An 18587-nucleotide genomic window follows, 5' to 3' on the forward strand; every position below is an offset into this window, starting at 1 on the left:
AGCTCCCACAGTACATATTATTTTGAGGGCATATTGCCTTCTTGGCCTGACTTCAGGCACAATTTCCATAAAGCCTTTCCATTCAGCTCTACTGTTACATAGAATGAAGCAGCTGCCTCAAGTGCTGGATGCTGGGGGGGGGGGTCAGCAGGACCCCGGCTGTTCTCATTCTCCTGAGCCAACACCTGGCTCTGGTGATGCTTGCTTATTGCTGGCTTGATTGTCTCATTGGCGCAAAGAGCCTCTTAGAGCAATGGAGCACAGGCACGTCAGCAGCTACCGTGAAACCCTTCCCCTTTGGAAAGCTTGCAAAAATATCACCTATATGTGTGGGCATGAATGGAACCACTCAGAAGAAAACCAAGTATGTATGGCCCACTCTCAAAGAGGAACAGTTATAGGAACATAGGGAGCTGCCTTATGCTGAGTCAGACCGTTGGTCCATTTAGGCCAGTACTGTCGACACTGACTGGCAGCAGCTTTCCAGGGTTTCAGGCAGGGTTCTTTCCTAGCCCTACCTGAAGAAGCCAGGGATTGAACCTAGGACCTCCGGCATGCAAAGCAGCTGCTCTACCACTGAGCTGCAGCCCTTCCCCATAGTTACAGTAAGGCATGTTTGTTTTCTCCTCCTGCAAGCCAGTCTGGGAATGGTGACAATTGTAGGTAACACAGGATAAGCCCTGGAGTTATTTTGAGCAAAATATGAGTTTAATTATATAGGTAGTTCACCCTTTTTAGCTGTCAGAAAGCTGTTCTTTCCATGACAGAATGTGCCCTCAGCTGTAGTTATACATCTACAAGACATTGCTGTTGTAGGGAAAATGCCTGAGTAGGTGACAATAAAAAATGATGGTCTTTATGTGCACTTTAGCCCTACTCAGACATTCATAAATGAGTGGCAGCCTATGGAGGGGGAAAGGGGTCATGCATGGTGTCCCTGCCCCTGGACCCCTAGCACTGGCTATCAGTCCTTTGTGAACAGAGCCTATGCAGGCTTTATTCACAAAGGAGTGGTCAAAACTTAGAGATCAAGGTGCAATCCCCCGGCCTCTCCACGTCTGGATTGTACACTGGCAAACATCTGAAAAGGGGCTTCATCCAGGATATTCCACCTATCTGAATTTTCTGCATCTTTATTTCAGAAGCTTCCGTAGTGGCTTTTCTTCCCCCACCTCCCACTAGTGTGCACACACTGCAGTCTTAGTCTTTCATTATAACATGTGGTAGGATGCCTGTGAAATCATTGTGACGAACATCCTGATCCTATTCATGTTTACGCAGACATAAGTGCCACTGAATTCAATGGGACTTGCTGCAAAGTAATTGTAGCCTTAGGCTTTGGTCGCATGCATACTTGTTTGGGAGTAAGTCTCATTGAATTCAGTGAGGCTTACCTCTGAGTAATCATGCATAGGCTTAAGCTGAATAGCTGCACTTCTAGGCATACTTACTTTTTAGTTTGTCCCACTGCAATTGAGGAGACTGCTTCTGAGTATTTTAATGGACTTGGGATCAGAGTGCAAGAATGCCTGTGAGCAGACAATAGGCATATATCTAAGGCAGAGGTGGCAGATCTCCAGATGTCTGTGACTTCAACTCGCAGCATCTCTGGCCATTCACCATGGTGGCAGGAGCTCCTGGGAGTTGAAGTCCAAAACATCTGGAGATCTACCTTCTGCCCACCCTTGATCTAAGGCACACTTTTCGTGTAGTTGTAAAATACCTCAGAAAGATTTCTCGGGTAAACTAGGACTTCTCCCAGAGGCTGCTGAATCCCAAGCGATTAGCTTTTCATTATTATGGTGTAAATTGCTTAACAAGATGTACTTTTCATGGCAACTGTTATCACATGACATTTGTAGAACTCTCTCTGAATTTCACAGTCTCTATGGTGGCTGCGTAAATATGAATCTTACACAAAGCAGATACTGTCGTGGCAAGGTTTTGACACTCCTTAGGTGAGGGCTTAATAGCTGGAACAAGAGCTTGGGAGGTTAAAGAAAAACCACCATTCTGAATCAGACCTTTGGTCTCATCCATCTGGTGCTATACCCTGTCTGTTATAGAGGCTGAGATTTTTTTCTGAATTCTACAGACTCAGAGGAAATGTATGAGTAGCACATGGCAGTGATTGGGAATTGAATTTAGATCAGAAGTATGTGGTTTAAGTCTGAGTTTCAAACTCATGTTGGGTTTGATCCAGTTTCTTTTCTGCCAGTAGGAGCATTCTCTCCAGACACTGTTCGATAACACAAATCATCTGGCTTAATTTCAATCTGGCTTCAGGTATGGGATTGACTTTGAAACATCATTGATAGCCTTGATCGATAACCTTTGTGTGAGAAGGCTAGTGCAGGGGGAGTTCCTTTTCATTCTCCTAGGCCACTGAGCAGCTCCAGGACCATCAAAATTCTCACCCTTCTGGGCTGACGTTCTGACGTCAGAACTGGGAGCACTGTGCTTTCGTGGTTCCATTCCTACCTGTCTCATTGGATCCAGGTGCTCGTACTGGGCAGCTTTTGCTTTGTGATTTGGCATTTGTGTGATGGGGTGCCAAACAACTCGAGTCTGTCTCTCATGCTATTTAATATCTACATGAAACTGCTGGGAGAGGTTGTTCTGATATTTGGGTTGAAATGTCAGCAATATGCTGATGACATGTAACTGTCTTATTTTGCATCAGGCAAGGTGATGGAGATGCTGAATAGTTGTCTGGGGTTAGTAATGGAGGAGAGCCAATAACTTGAAGCACAGTCCAGATGAGACTGAGGTACTGTTGGTATGGATGGATTTGGGAGGCAATATTCAACCTGTTCTGGAAGGGATTGCACTTCCCCTAAAGTATCGAGTGTGGGAGCGCTGTTAGATTTGGTCCTTACTTTGGAGGCCCAAGGGACATCTGTGGCATGAAACACTCCCTACCAGCTGCAGCCCCCATTGGACAGAGATAGCTTTGCCTTGCTTAACCGTTCCTGCATAACATCTAGACTTGATTACTGCAACGCATTTTATACGGAGCTGCCCTTGAGAACTATTTGGAAACGTCTGTTGGTTCAGGATGTAGAAGCCAGCTTATTCCCTAATGCTGGTTGCTTGGAATGTATTTCAGCAGTACTGAAAGATCTTCACTTGCTTCCAGTTTGTTTCCAGGTACAATTCAAGGTACTGATTTTGACTTATAAAGCCCTATAAGGCTTGGAACCAGAATATCCAAAGAGCTGTCTCTTGTATGAATCTGTCCATTTGCTAAAATGTGTACCATGGGCTCTGCTCCAGGTGTTTTCATCTTAAGAAATGCAGTGGGTGGTGACTGGATACAGTCCCTTTTCAGCAGGGTTGTCTCAGTTGAGGAATGCTTCTGCCAGAACAGATAGATTTGAATTCCCCCAGGCATTTAACAAATAAATGCAGAGTGGCTGGGTGACCAGCCACCCAGAGTGGCTGGGTGACCAGTCAGATGGGCGATCGATAAATTTAATAAATAAATAAATAAATAAATAAATAAATAAAGCTGTTTTTTTTTTCCTGGTTCTTATTTGTATTGTTGCTCTTTTCTGCTTTTATCTGCTGTTGTTTGCTGTTTATGGCAAATTTATATTTCTTGTTAATTTAATTTGTATTAAGTTGTTTTATTATCCATTTGTTATTGGCTTTGGCAACTGTGGCTGAAAGGTGGCTTAGAAATCTTTTAGATAAATACATGGAGGTGGCTACAGAAGGGTCCAAAGAAGCTAATGGTCAGAGAACAAGGAACCTGATGGAATGGCAGATGAAGGTGGCTTGAGGAAAAGAGCAAAGGAGTCAGGGGGGCTTCAGGAGGGAGGGGCTCTCAAGAACCCCACAGAACTCATGGTCAGGATGGTCAGTGTTGGGTTACAACTCCCATCATCCCCAACCAGCTTGGCCATTGGCTGGTGTGCTGTATTTACAGGAACACTGAGAGGCTGGGCAGAATGCCTAAGGTAATGGGATGGTGTAGTAAGTAGCCTGAAACGCAGGAACCTGAGAAAACAATGAGTGCTAGAGACGTGGAGCTGAAGAAAAAAGAAATTCTGATTTGGCCCATAGTTCAACGGAATGTTCAAAGAATTCTAACATATTAGCAACATACACTTTTATGCTGCTGTATCAGTTTTCCAGTTTCTACTTCCTTTGCCTTAGGCGAATGCTTCTAGGTTAGAGTGCACCTCTTGTTTTCCCCATTGGCAGTAATGTCAACTCTCTCTATAGGACAGGATCTGACTAGCAGCTTAGGCTCATGCAAAGGGCTTGTCCTCAGCCCAGTGGATTTCTCCCCTGCCACCACTTCATTGAAGAGCTGACCTCCATGCCATATCTAAAACTGGTTCAGAAACTCCTCTCTGTTTCAAATGCAGTTTGCCATGAGGTGGGCATGACAATGAGAGAAACAAGTCATTCCTTGTGTCTTTACCATACAGTTAGCTCTTTTGTAAGTAAAGATGCAATATCTTTGGATTGCCCACTGATCAAAGTGAGGAAGCTATCTGGGATCCATCCTGGCAGGAGGAACTAAAGTTGACATACATATTGTATATCTTCTGCAGAAGGCATAATGTACAAACAGGAATATTATTGGAGAACATACAGGGCCCTTTTCCAAGGCTAAACAAGATGTTGTTTCCCCACCTAAAGCAAAATATGCTGCCATGTTGTCAGTGGCACAAAACTTCTCAAAGGGCAGTACCGCTTTGCTGAATTGAATGTGTACCATTGCCTCTCTTGATCATCCCCTAGCTGCATTTTGGGCAACTCCTTTTCAGCTCACAAAGAAATAGGCATAGTGTTCCATTGTTCACATACAGTCATATCATTACAAGTTCAGGCTATATCCATCTGTACCATTTTCTGTGCATTGCCAAACTGCTTATCATGTAGCAGGCATCATAACCCTAAATACAATTCCCCTGGGGAACTGACACTGGAACTGAGAACTGTGGCATCCTTGAGCAATGGATTTCCTGGCATGAAGCGGGATACTACCCTCTTATCATCAGGTTACTCTCATGCCACTGGAATGTCCTGAGATCACCCTTAATGCCTTTTGCAAACCCAATTTTCTATGGTGGTGCAAAAAAACAAAAGGGCTGGGTTCAATCCAGGGGTATTTCGGCATGAGTCACTAGTCTAAAGTGCTTTAGGGTTTTTTTTTAGTGCTTACATACATTCAGTTTGGACAAAAAAGTGCTATGTTAGGTAGAAGCTTGCCTGTTTTCTATGTGTGGATTTGGGGCCTCCATGAGCCTGAAACGTCCACAATCCAAGCTGCTCTATTGGTGGCCATGCAGTGCCTGGGCAGTTCAAAGGAAAGATACAAGAACTGAATCTGCCTCTGAATCCTTGCTTCTTGCTGTAACATTACAAGCAACTTTGGGCTGACCATTTATGCATCATGAAAAAAGAGGACAAAAGAGGACACATATTTGCATAAAAGGTGCATGTACTAATTTATAAGTATAGATGTAAATGTAGAAAGAATTATTATAATTTAAGTAAAAGTACAATACATCTCACCTTAGTGGGAAAGTCTGTGACCAGTTGTCCTGTATGTCTACTGCCCAGGGTGTAACTGTTGATGGGGGGCTTCAAGGGCCCTGTTGCTCTCCCTCCTTATGGAGGGAAATTCCATAAATTCTGGAATTTCTCTCTTTGAATTGGACTTGAACTGGGCAGCCCTTCAGATAGGGGGCTGTCCTCTGTAAAGTAGGACACATGGCCACCCTATGCATCTTACCCACAGTAGGTGCAAAAGCTGTGCACCTTAAGAAATAAAGATCTGTTGGGAATGCATGGCTCAGACTAGGGCCCCTGTGGACCAGGCACCAGGCACCGACTCCCTGGGCTACTGAGGTTGCTGCATGGAGGAGGCAACAAGCCATGATTTAGCAGAGATCAAAATTCACCGTGTTTGACTTTTGGGCCATCCTGTCCATTAGCGGGCCTGTTACCAAAATGTTTCATATCATAATTATTTGTTCAATCACACTATAATTCATAAGTCAAGTTGGCTTCCTCTCTGTATAACAAACCACTAGTTACAGATGTTCATTAAGTAATGTCTACAAAAGAAATCCCCTTCATGGATCACTGCCTTGTTGTGGCGAAGGGGCTTGCGTAACTCAGTGAAGCCATAAGCTATGCCGTGCAGGGCCACCCAAGACGGACAGGTAATGGCACAGAGTTCTGACAAAATGTGGTCCACTGGAGAAGGAAATGGCAACCCACTCCAGTATTCTTGCCAAGAAAACCCCATGGAACATATCACAAGGATAAAAGAGATGACACCGGAAGATGAGCCCCTCAGGTCGGAAGGTGTCCAATATGCTACTGGGGAAGAGCAGAGGGAATTTCCAAGTAGCCCCAGAAAGAGTGAAGCAGCTGGGCCAAAACCAAAAGGACACTCAGCTGTGGATGTGTCTGGTGGTGAAAAGAAAGTCCGATGCTGTAAAGAACAATATTGTTTAGGAACCTGGAATGTCAGATCAATGAATCAAGGTAAGCTGGAGGTGGTCAAACATGAGATGGCAAGATTGAACATCGACATCTTGGGAATCAGCGAACTAAAATGGACAAGCATGGGCAAATTTAATTCAGATGACCATTATATCTACTACGGTGGGCAAGAATCCCTTAGAAGAATCATAGAATAGTAGAATCATAGAATAGTAGGGTTGGAAGGGGGCCTACAAGGCCATTGAGTCCAACCCCTGAAATGGAGAAAGAAATGGAGTAGCACTCATAGTCAACAAAAGGGTGGGAAAAACAGTACTGGGGTACAATCTCAAAAAGGAAATCAGTCCATCCTAAAGGAAATCAACCCTGACTGCTCATTGGAAGGACAGATACTGAAGCTGAAGCTCAAATATTTTGGCCACCTAATGCGAAGAGAAAACTCCCTGAAAAAGACTCTGATGCTGGGAAAGATTGAAGGCAAAAGGAGAAGAGGACGGCAGAGGATGAGATGGCTAGATAGCATCACCGATGCAATGAATATGAACTTGAGCACACTCCGGGAAAGAGCGCAGGACAGGAAGGCCTGGCGTGCTATGGTCCATGGGGTCACGAAGAGTCGGACATGACTGAACGACTGAACAACAACAACAACAAAAGAAATCACAGAGCAATACTTTGCCCGCTTCACTCATTTCATCTTGCACCCCAGACTGGACTTTAAATCTTTACAAAGTGCAGCTGGATAGAACACATGGCTACCTCGAGAGCAGGTTCAATTTACATAACAAACCACTGAATGCAAGATAAGGAGAAATAAATAAAAAGATGAAAGAGATAAGTCAGGGATGTAACATGAACTCAATCTTTTGCAATATCAATGAACTACTAACCCCTCCTGAACTATCAGCAAGCCAAAACAATTTTTTCTACACAACTGATGTGGAAATCAACTCCCTAAAGCCTTGTGATCTGCTGGACATTGCTGAGAGAGGACGAAAAACAGCCAAGGTAGCTCGATGAATCTCCCATGTGCCTCCTTCCCAGTACAGCAAAGGAAGGGAGTTGTGTGACACATACATCTAGCTCATTTAGTTCCTCCCAACTGGAAGACTCTCTGCTGAATATATGATATGGCTCCAGTGAACAGTACTGTGAGGTGACTTGGAAGTTCTTACCTGTGGTGTTTGATCTGTGATGGTTTTCACAAAATGCAAGTCAATGCATTATGCAACAGTCATCAAATGGTGAATGTGTCAGCCCTAATACATCGGCAGACTACTGGAGTATAATAAAATGCAGAACCTAAGGGCTGGCGGATACAGCAGATTAGGACTCTGGCAAGAAGAAGGATGGATGGATGGATGGATGGATGGACAGAAGGATGAGAGACACAGATGGGCATCTCAATGAAAGTAATGGCTGACATTTATACGTTTGTTTGTTTGTTTGTTTGTTTAAAACATTTGTATCCCACCCTATATCATTAAGATCTCACAGTTAAAATCAATTTAAACAGTATAAAACAATAAATAATTTAAACAGCTAAAGACATATTAAACCATTAAACAAGCTAATACCAATTAAAATCTAAAACAATAAAACAGTTATAACAATGTGCTACTTTAGGGAATGTGTTTAGCTTTCAAAGGCTTTGGTAAAAAGCCATGTTTTACTTGGTGCTGAAATGAGACCAATGTATGTGCCAATCGGGCCTCCAAGGGAAGAGCATTCTACAACCAGGGTGCCACAGCAGAGAAGGCCCTCTCCTACGTCCCACCATAGTGTATGAGCAGCTGAGAGCAAGCTGGAGAGGGGGAAGGAGGGAAGAGGCCTCCATGGAGCCCTATGCCAGGGGTCTCCAATCTTTTTGAGTCAGTGGACACATTTGGAATTTTGAGAAACCATCATGGGTGCTCTCACAAAATGGCTGCCATGGGGTGGAGCTTGGCCATTCATAAATTGGCTGCCATGGTGAACATGGCCATACACAAAATACACATTTCCCAGAAGGCAAACTGGTGAGGCTAAAAGAAAAGTAACTTGACCAAGAACCTAAGTACAAGGCAGAGATGGAGGTCTGAACTTGCAAACACAAAACCAGTCTTTTGAACCTCAGTAAAGAGAGCACTGGAGAGCTCCCTCCACTTTGCAGCATGCTAGCCACCTCATTAAAAAATAAAAATAAAAAACTTAAGAAATAAGATAAAAATCAGGAGCGACAGGGGGACTAGCAGGCACCAAGAGAGGTGTCTGTGGGCACGTTGGAGCCCATGGGCACCGCACTGGAAACTCCAGCCCTATGCCAGTCTTTTTCCACATGCACAGTCACACCCATGGGGGTCAGGATATGGATCATGTCCTTTCAAGACAGAATTTATTTACATTTTTTTTAAGGACAAGACTAGGAAATTTATCAAACATTAGCTAGGTACAAGGTGTCGTGAGAGTGATGGGTTAGACTAGATGGAGCTTGAGGCTCCATCTCTGACTCTGAATCACCGGATGTTATCCTGTGAGGAAGGCGAGAAGGATGATGGTGCCTCAGCCTAACTTGCTACTGGATCAAGAAAGGACTTTGGCTTAGAACAGATGTAAAGGAAGGAACTCCAAAGTAGAGGCCTGGCTTCATAATTTGACTTATACCAGAAAAGGAGTTGACCCTTTTTTACTTAGGAAAGAAGATATTGATCTTGCCAGTCAATGAAGTAATTTGTATTTGAATAGGAATTTCTAACTCTGAGAGAGAATTCTTTTATTTTTAAAAGGCAATCCATTAAACCCCATAATTTCTTAAACTAAGCTTCTATAAAATCCCATTAAATTTCTCCTGAAACCCACTGTATCTCTCTCTGTTTTATACTCCTATCAAAATGTGTAGAACTGTTCTGGAAGTACTGGTAAGTGAACAGGCAAAGCTTTCTGAATTCAAATGATTAAAATGGGGGAAGGAAAAGACTGTTTTTCTTTTGACAGTTTAGCTTAGTTCAAAACACTTTCCACTGACCTAACCTTGATTGTAGCTTGAAATAGGCAGAGGTGAAGTTCTTATGTAAATTCTTGTAAATCTTTCCCTCTTGGCATGTGCTTTCTCATATTTTCAAGGGCAGATCTTCCTTTCAGATAAGAATGGCCTTGCTTTTAAAACATTAGAACAATTTGTGTTTCTCACTAACTTCAGGACTGGATGATGGAATCTGGCTTTGGAATGATGTGAACATTAATGTTTTAGCAGCTGCCCTTTTCTACTGCCCTCTTAAAAGCACGTATCCAGATCTGACAAATAACCCATATGGTACAATGGGCAAATGCTGCATTGAGATTAGGGATGTATGAATGTCACTTACTGTTTCGTTTTGTGGGAAGAAGGGGGGGAGGCGCTCCGTCCCTCCCCCCGAAATCCTCACTGGCCGGCTCCACTCCGTGGCAACTCCATGGAGCCGCCGGCTGGGGCCGCCCGCAGTGACATCCAGCCGCTGCTAGGCTGCGCAGGGACGCAAATGGTGGCCGCCGTACCTGCTGCCATTTGCAACCCTGCCTTTTGCTGTGATAGGCTACATAAATACTTACGTAGTCTATCACGGCAAAAGGCAGGGACACAAATGGTGTAGCAGCCACCATTTGCATTCCTGCCTTTTGCCATGATAGGCTACATAAGTATTTACGTAGCCTATCACGGCCTCTGCAGGGACACAAATGGCGTCCCTGTATTTGCCGTGATAGGCTATGTAAATACTTACATAGCCTATCACGGCATTTGTGGGGAGGCGAATGGCAGCCGCAGATGCGGCCGCCATTCGCAAAGCACCTGCAAACAGCGGCAGGTAAGCTCCGTTCCGCGCACATTTCGTGGGGTGGGGAGTGGGGGGCTTCACTCTGCCATGGATTCGGGGGGGACCGAATGCACTTGCATTCGGCCTCCCTGGAATCCGTGGCGAAATTCTCCGCCATCCCTAATTGAGATGCAGGAGAGACATAGATAGGGTGCTCCTGCAAATGACAGTAACTTGACAAACATGGCTCATGCCACAGCCTGATCAGAGTGCAAAAACAAATTCAGCGTGTTGACTGTGTCACATTCCTTCGTCCTTAGGGATGTACGAGACTCTTACCCGGCTCCGCACCAGGCAATCCGCAGTGGGGGGAAGGTGCTCCGTCCCTTCCCCCGGAATCCTCCCCAGCCGGCTCCGCTCTGGGCCGACTCCGCGGAGCCACTGGCCGGGGCCACCCGCAGCCAGACATCCGGCCACTGGGCTGCACAGGGATGCAAATGGTGGCCGCCGTAGCTGCCACCATTTGCGTCCATGTCTTTAGCCGTGATAGGCTACGTAAATATATACATAGCCTATCACGGCTAAAGACACAGACACAAATGGCGGCGGCTACACCTTGTCCTTGCAGCCTGAGTTGCAGCAGACAAGTTGAGGTTCCTCATGGGTGTCTGGGTTCTGCTGCAAAGCACAGATAAGAATTCTGAAAGAAGGCAAGTGTCATTCATCTGCCCTTTTGTCACTAGCCTTGACTTTTTGCTGTTTTGGTCAAGTGCACCCTTTTTCACCAAGTACCCCAGCCTCAGAATTCCTACCTTTGCACTAGTATACCCATGGTTCTGCAAACATGGAGGCATATAGCCCCATGCTGCACATCTTGATGTCTGGTTTATGTTCCTTTACTGGGGCTTATATGTTCCTGGTGCTATAATGTTTTTAACTCCTGATAATTAATCAGAATCCTATCCTCTTACAAGGCTGTGGGAGCAGGTTGAAGGAAAGGGGCAGCAGTCTGGGGCTCTCCATTGGTTATGATGGGAGTGGGGTAAAAAAATCATGCCACATCTTTTGCTGCCATACAGCTTACTGTTGTCAGGGAAGAAATAAACCCTGAGTGAACATAGGCCCCACCCATTCCTGACTGACTTGGCCCAAATTTCCTTCTTCCATTGGCAGTGTCCTTCTGCCATAGGGGTTGCAGCAACAGTACATGCTGTTAGCACAACATCAGCATATATTTGTCAGTCAGTTGATTTTCTTGCATATAACCATAGCTTCTTACAATTTTGCAATAACAATGAAAAGAGATACAGTCACAGAAAGAAAAGTGTTGAACAAGCCACTCAGATTAGATCATCATGTGCACAATCTACAGCAACAGTTTTTAGGACCATTGCTGTTCACTAGGCTGGCATATCTCCTTATTCTACCAGTAAAACAGAATGGAGTCATGATCCTGACCCCACTAGAATGTAAATCAGGGAGAGGATTGCACCATTAACAAGGAACAGAGTTGTTCCATATCTAAAAACAACATTTCTACTTTTTCTAGGTGGGCATGGGAGCATATCCAAGCAATTTGCTTTTCTATCCAATATAGTCTTTTTTATTTTCATGTTCTAGAGGGAATTATGCTTCCTTCTGTGGCACACATTAGGAAGCTGGAAGTTTTAACTAACCACCTGATACTGTGGTGTGCTTTTTAAAAAAAACTGTGCTGGTGAAAAATATGTTCTTTGTCTTTATTGTGTGTGGGGGGGAGGGCTGGGGAACCTGTACCACCCTTCAACTCTGCATTGTTGACAGCTCTTTTGTTGCACTGAACAACCAGTGTAGTATTTATGCATCATTGGAGCAAAATGCCTTAAGCAGAAACATTCAGATCATGCCGAAACAGCTTTGGACTGCTTTGTGCAGTTCATAACATGTACCATTACGCTTTAAAACTAGGTAAGGATGATGAGGAAATAGATATTATCAGGGCCTAAGAATGCAGATGAAATAAAAGTTCATATGGGCTTGGAAGGCAGTTCCATTAGGATTACTAACCAACCCGAAAAACAAAATGTCCTGCTCTGTTCCTTTGCTTTTGGGCTGGTGGCCAGAAAAGCAAGCAGGAAGGCAGGGGGAGAGTTCCCCCTGAGCCACTGGTTATTTTGAGGGGGAAGGGAGCTCTACACCTGCTTTACTCCTTCTAGGGTAGGTAACTTGTAGCCCTCCAGATGTTTTGGCCTACAACTCCCATGGTCCCTCAACATTGCCTATGCTAGCTAGAACTGATACGAGTTGCAGGCTAGAACATCTGGAGGGCCACAAGTTGTCCACCACTGGTTTAGCTGAGTAGATTGCTTTGCTTTTCCACTGGGTTCCACTCCTATGCCCACCAAAACCTGCAAGGTTCTACCTTGCCACCCCACTATCAGAAACCACCCACTCAACTCCACCCCTAATTCAGAGGACTATGCCACCAGCCCTACCCACTCACCAGAATATTTTATTCCAAGGGTTGGCAGAGGGTATTAGTTTTATTCATCTTCACTGGAATTACACTTAAGCTCAGGCTTGTTGGTTGCAGGTATTAGATACTGCTATTCAAATCATGAGGGTTGTCAACAGGTTAGATCCACTCCATATTTTGTTAAACCATATCAATGATAACTGACCATAATATTGTCCAATAATATTGCTTATGTTAAATTTATTCGTAGATACCAAGATCATATATATTCTCAGCCCTGGAAGTTGAGACGTACCTACTGTGAAAGAGTGGTAGAATAGAGCTTGAATCCTAAATACACATACCTGAGAGCAAATCCCATTGAACCCAATGCGGTTTACTTCTGAGTAGACATGTCTAGGATTGCACTGTAAAAAATACCTGAAACTGCAGAAAAATGATAGGTAAGAGCCTTGTTTAGAAAGGAGTTAGACTTTCATCACCATCAACAGACAAACGAAGCCCTGTTGGAGTATGAATTGTAATGAACAAATTGTAATTGAAATGAACAAATTGTTCATTTGTTTAGAAAGAAATATTTACAATGTTGCTTTCTTGTCATAAATAAATAATTAAATACTCGAGAAACGTTTTCCACCCTAAGGTCTAAGGTCAAGGGCATTACTTCCAGGTAAATATCCTTAGGATCAATACTTCAGGTAACTCACTTAGGGTGCCATCCTATGCATGTGTAGACAGAAAAAAGTCCTACAGCTTCCAGCATTCCCCAACCAGCCATGCTGGCTGGGGAATGCTGAGAGCTGTAGGACTTCTTTCTGTCTACACATGCATAGGATGGCGCCCTTCATTGTAATAGAGCATTCGGATTTAAGACAATGGCCACTCTGAATCAGAAGGTAAGTCCAGTTCTGTCTGGTGTCTGACTTCAGAAGGCCTTTCCCCTAAGGCAGAGGTGGGGAGTCTTTTTCAGCCCAAGGGCCAAATTGGTTCTGGGCAAGCATGTCGGGGGCCACCCCATTGCTGGCATACAGTCTCAACGTGATTGCCAGACCCCATTCTCTCTCTCTCTCGCTCGCTCTCCCTCTCACACACACACACTCACACATAATCACAGACACACAATCACACACTAACTCACAATCACAGACACACAAACACATCACCCCTCCTACTCTGCAATCAGTGTGTGCAACCTTACTGCAGTGGGGGAGGGGTGATTTTTAAGGGCAGGGTAACAGCATAGGGGGGAGGTAGGTTGGCCATGTGTTCTGTTTTACCGATGGCAATCCTCTGTTTGAAGGGCTGTCCAGTTGAAGACTGGGTTAAAAATAAAGAACCATCCAAAGGAAAAGCTGGGCCTTGTAATTGCCCTTCAACACCACCTGGACAGCAGACTGAGCAAGGCACACAGATCACCTGGGCATGGTTTTCCACACTGTGGTGAGATGTACTGTATTTCTATTTAAATTATAATAATTTCTGAAGCTGCATATATATGTATAAATTAGCATATGCTAAAGGTATCCCTTTTTTGTCCTCTTTTTTGGTGCTGTATTTCCTTTTTTTTGCTATTCATAAGTGGCCACCGTAGTAGGAGGGGAGGATTAGCCCTTCTCACCCCAGCACTGACCCCCCCCCAAATCCCCCCCCCCTCGCTGCAATGAGGCTTTTTTGTTGCAGGTATCCATCATGTTCACCATACCTTTTCACAGCTACATAACATCACTGGATGATCATCCAGAAGTTTGTGCTGATGACACAGGTCTACCTTTCATTTCTGACATCTGGTCCTAGGAAAGTGGTAGCAACTCTGAACCAGTGTCTATAGGCAGTTCTGGTCTGTATGAGGGCAAAAAAAACCTGAATGATTCATTCATTCATTCATTCATTCAAATCCAGACAAAGAGTTTCTTGGTTGAAAATTTGGTGATTTAGGTGGAGGTGTGCAATTTGTTTTGGATGGGATCACACTCCCCGTGAAGAACCAAGTATACAGATCCGAGGTGCTCTTGGATCCAGCATTATCCCCAGTGACATCAGCAGACAGGAGCACCTTTTATCCGTTTTAGCTGGCTCACCAATTGTAACTCTAGCTGGAGAAGGCAGATCTGGCCTCACTTACTCATAGACTAGTTACATCCACCCTGGACTACTACAAAGCTCTCTTTGTGGGACTGCCTTTAATGACAGTTAGGAAACTGTAACCGGCCATGTTCGGACGTCAGGATAACCCACGGTGGCTTAAGAAGCTACTCACAGTTGCTTATTTTTTAAATAGTCCACAATGCACCACCACATGACCGGGCTGAGAAGCTAGTGTGAGTAGCTTGTTAAACTACTGTGTGTAATTTGACTCACACACACCGCCCCTTGTTCTGTTACCATCCTCCTGCCCGAGCAGTGGTTCTGTTTCAGCTCTAAGGCACTGGAAGTCTGCAGGATCCAGACAAAACTTCATAGACAGCCTCCCCCAGTCAGGAGGCACCTGATCCACCATCAAACCCCTAAGCAATCACTCACTAAGCAGCGAAAATCCAAAGTGCAGCAGAAAGGGGGATGTGGTTATAAATCCTTGGGGGTTTGCAGGATCGGGCCCAAACTTGACACACAGCCTCCCCTCATCTGGAGGCACCCAATCCATCATCAAAACCCTTGGAAGTTTGCAAGATCTGGAAAAAGGTCATAGGCAGTCTTACCTAGTGGGAGGGGGGAGGGAATGCACAATTCTGTTTTGGCCCTAAAGTTTTAAAGGATTTCCACTGCTCTGGGGTAATTGCACAGGGTTTGCATGGTGAATCAGGTGCCTCCTGACTAGGAGAAGCTGTGTGTCAAGTTTGGCCCCAATCCTGCAAACCCCCAAGGTTCTATAATGACATCCCCCTTTTTTTTCTGCACTCAGGATTTTTGCTGCTTGGTGAGTGATTGCCTGCGAGGAGCAGAGCAGCAGCCAGCTGAATCGCTCTTGCCACACAACTCTGTAGGAGAGTAAAATAACCCACGGTGCCCAACAGATGGCACAATAACTCACAGTGGGTTAAATAACCCTTACTGCAGACCGTGGGTTATCAGAGTGGGCTATTTTGGCCAAATAAGCCATTGTGGGTTAAAAAAAATTCCTGACAGATGACACAATAATCCACAATGGGTTAAATAAGCCATTGTAGCTTATTTAACCCATTGTGCGTTATCATTCATGTCACGCCATGGTGGGTTATCAGTGAACCCAGTCACTGTTACATAAAGTGTGTGCCAGAATGCATCAATCCTACATTGGCTACCAGTTTTTTCCAGGCTCAATTTAAATTGCTGGTTTTAACCTTTAAAGCCCTAAATGGCCAGATGATTTCAAGGACCACCTTCACCCATATGAACCTGCCCAAGCTTTGAGCTCAACATCAGAAACATTGCTTTCCAGCCAGTCATTAGTAATGTTCTGATTAGTGGGTACTAGGGACTCGGTGGTGACACCAACTGTGGTTGGTGTAGAATTCTCTCCCCAGGAATGTCTGTAAAACTCCATGTCTTCCTAAGTTTAGACAGGTGTTGAAAACCTTCTTATTCCATCAAGCATTTCATGATTTATTTCTACTGTTTTTATGCTGCTATGCTTTGCATTTGTTTGATTTATTTTTAATCTGTTTTCTAATGTTATTATGCTTGTAGTATTTTTTTTTTCTTGTGAGCCACTTTTGGGGGATTTTTTTTTTAAAGCAAGGCATAAATAATTAAATTTAATAAACAGTGAAGCTATGCAAGAGCCATACCATTGGTCCATGCAGCACTCCCCCTGATTAGCTTAGGTGTACCTGGGTATGTGGGGGCCCTCCCCACTTTCCATGTGTGGGGTTATGCCCTGGATTCAAACCAGGACCTCCAGTATGTAAAACATAAGCTGTTCTAGCCAGCTAGGGCTCTTCCTTCAGGGAGGCCCTGCAGTCCTGGCATCTGACTGGCACCCTTTTTATTTATGCTCTGATTTACACATTTTCCAAATATGTTGCCAAATATTGTCCAAATATTATTTCAGTTTTTTCTCTGCAACTAGAAAATTAGAAAGGATCAGGATTTTAATAAGAGTCAATTGAACCACAGAAATATTTAAAGAAAAGAAGTAATACAGAATTCTGGGGACTGGGGATTTATATTTAAATAAAGTAAAACTGAAATGAAGCAATTTGAGATGGGTGCAGACTTAATTAATGGGACTTAAATTAATCATTACTAACTGACGTCCCATTGATTTCAGTGGGTTTATTCTAAGTATGACTAAGTCTGGATCCAAACATTTGCAATTTACTATGGTGGGGGGAAAACTAACTTTAGGGCAGTATCCAAGTGGGCCATTACACAAGCAGGGCCCACCACCAATTCCATTCCACTTGCGCTACAGGGAGTTAACATTTCCTCTAAAAAGTGGAGATTAGGGTAAACACTCATTTCTGGAATGGGGAAGGTTGGCAGAGCTCATATAAGGGCACCAGCCAACGTGTTCCAATCCAGAAACCAGTGTTGATGCTCATTTTGGAGCTGCGTAAGGGAAGCACTAGATCCCCATTGTGCAAGCGGAGGGCGCTGCTTGCAGAATGGAATTGGTGATGGCCCCCACTTGTGGAGTGGCCCACTTGGATGCTGCCCTTCAAATGTTAAAGGTTTGGGGGTTTGCAGCAAGTGATAATTCTATGCTGACACTTCTCCAAGGAGCTAAACAGAATTGTAACCTATGTCTTACTCAAGCCTGTTGATATGCATCGTCATTTGCATCTTTAATGCATATTTCTTTGTTCAGGTTTAACTTTCATTTTTAAAATGTCTGCATACACAGAGGTGAATTCAACTCCTCTAGGGCATGAGGAGCAGGATCTAGATGTCCCTTCTTTTCCTGGGGAAGCACCAGATAGCCTTTGGAAGAAAAAGGGTTTTTGCTGGGAATTGGCCGCCAGCCAGCTCTGAACATTCAAGCTGCTAGTTTTTTATTAACCAACAGCAGTATCAGAAACAGCAAACAGCCTCAGTAAGATGGCACCAGGCCACAGGGCAAAATTAAAAAGCAATCTCCCTGCCTACCGGATACCCAAGTTTATTGTTTAAAAAATGCATGCATGTAATCATCAACAGTCAACCACAATCTCCTGTCAGTTATCTTGTTGCCTGCTGTTGGCTGCCGACTATAGTTCTATACTGTAAACCTCCTTAGATGAATAATTCCATTGACAAGCTCAATTGATTGTGTTCATAATTCTTTTCAAAAGACCGCATCCATATTTTCTGGTAAGGCCAGCCATTTGGATTGTTGCATCAACACAGCAGTTTCGTGCCTGAACCTTAGTACTGAGAGAACCAGCAGTGATGCTGTGTACAAATATAGGGCACCAAATGTAAGCACCTTTAAGTCCCATTGCTTGCAACTTCTGACTTGAACGTGTTCTTCAGTTGCTCCTATTTATTATCTCGTATACTTATTTCCTACCTTTCTTCCATCATAGAACCAAAGGCAGCATACATGGTTTCCCTGGTAGTTTCCCATCAGCCAGTGACCAGACCAGACACGCTCAGCTTCAGCAGGGTTGCTTCATCATGTGCCTTCAGACCATGCCCTGGGAACACCTCAAATCAATGAATCTGCCAAGAGTGCTTGGTCTGGATTGCGCCCATGAAACTTGAGAGCCTCACCCACACGTTGGCCCCACTTGAGATTTTGGTTGGAGTGTTTCTCCCCCTTCCCCCTCATCATGACAAAAATGAGCCCATGCTTTAGGTGACACACCAGCATGCAAGGCCGGCCAAAGACATTTTGGTGCCTGAGGCAAAAGGCAAGATGGCACCCGCTCCCATTCCATGTACAAAATCTGTCTGGACAGGCAGATGAATCTGTCTTCAACACTAATGATGAG

The sequence above is a fragment of the Heloderma suspectum genome, chromosome 1, assembly GCF_057233095.1.
Source record: "Heloderma suspectum isolate Gila_16-S chromosome 1, 16-S_ref, whole genome shotgun sequence".
NCBI lineage: Eukaryota > Metazoa > Chordata > Lepidosauria > Squamata > Helodermatidae > Heloderma > Heloderma suspectum.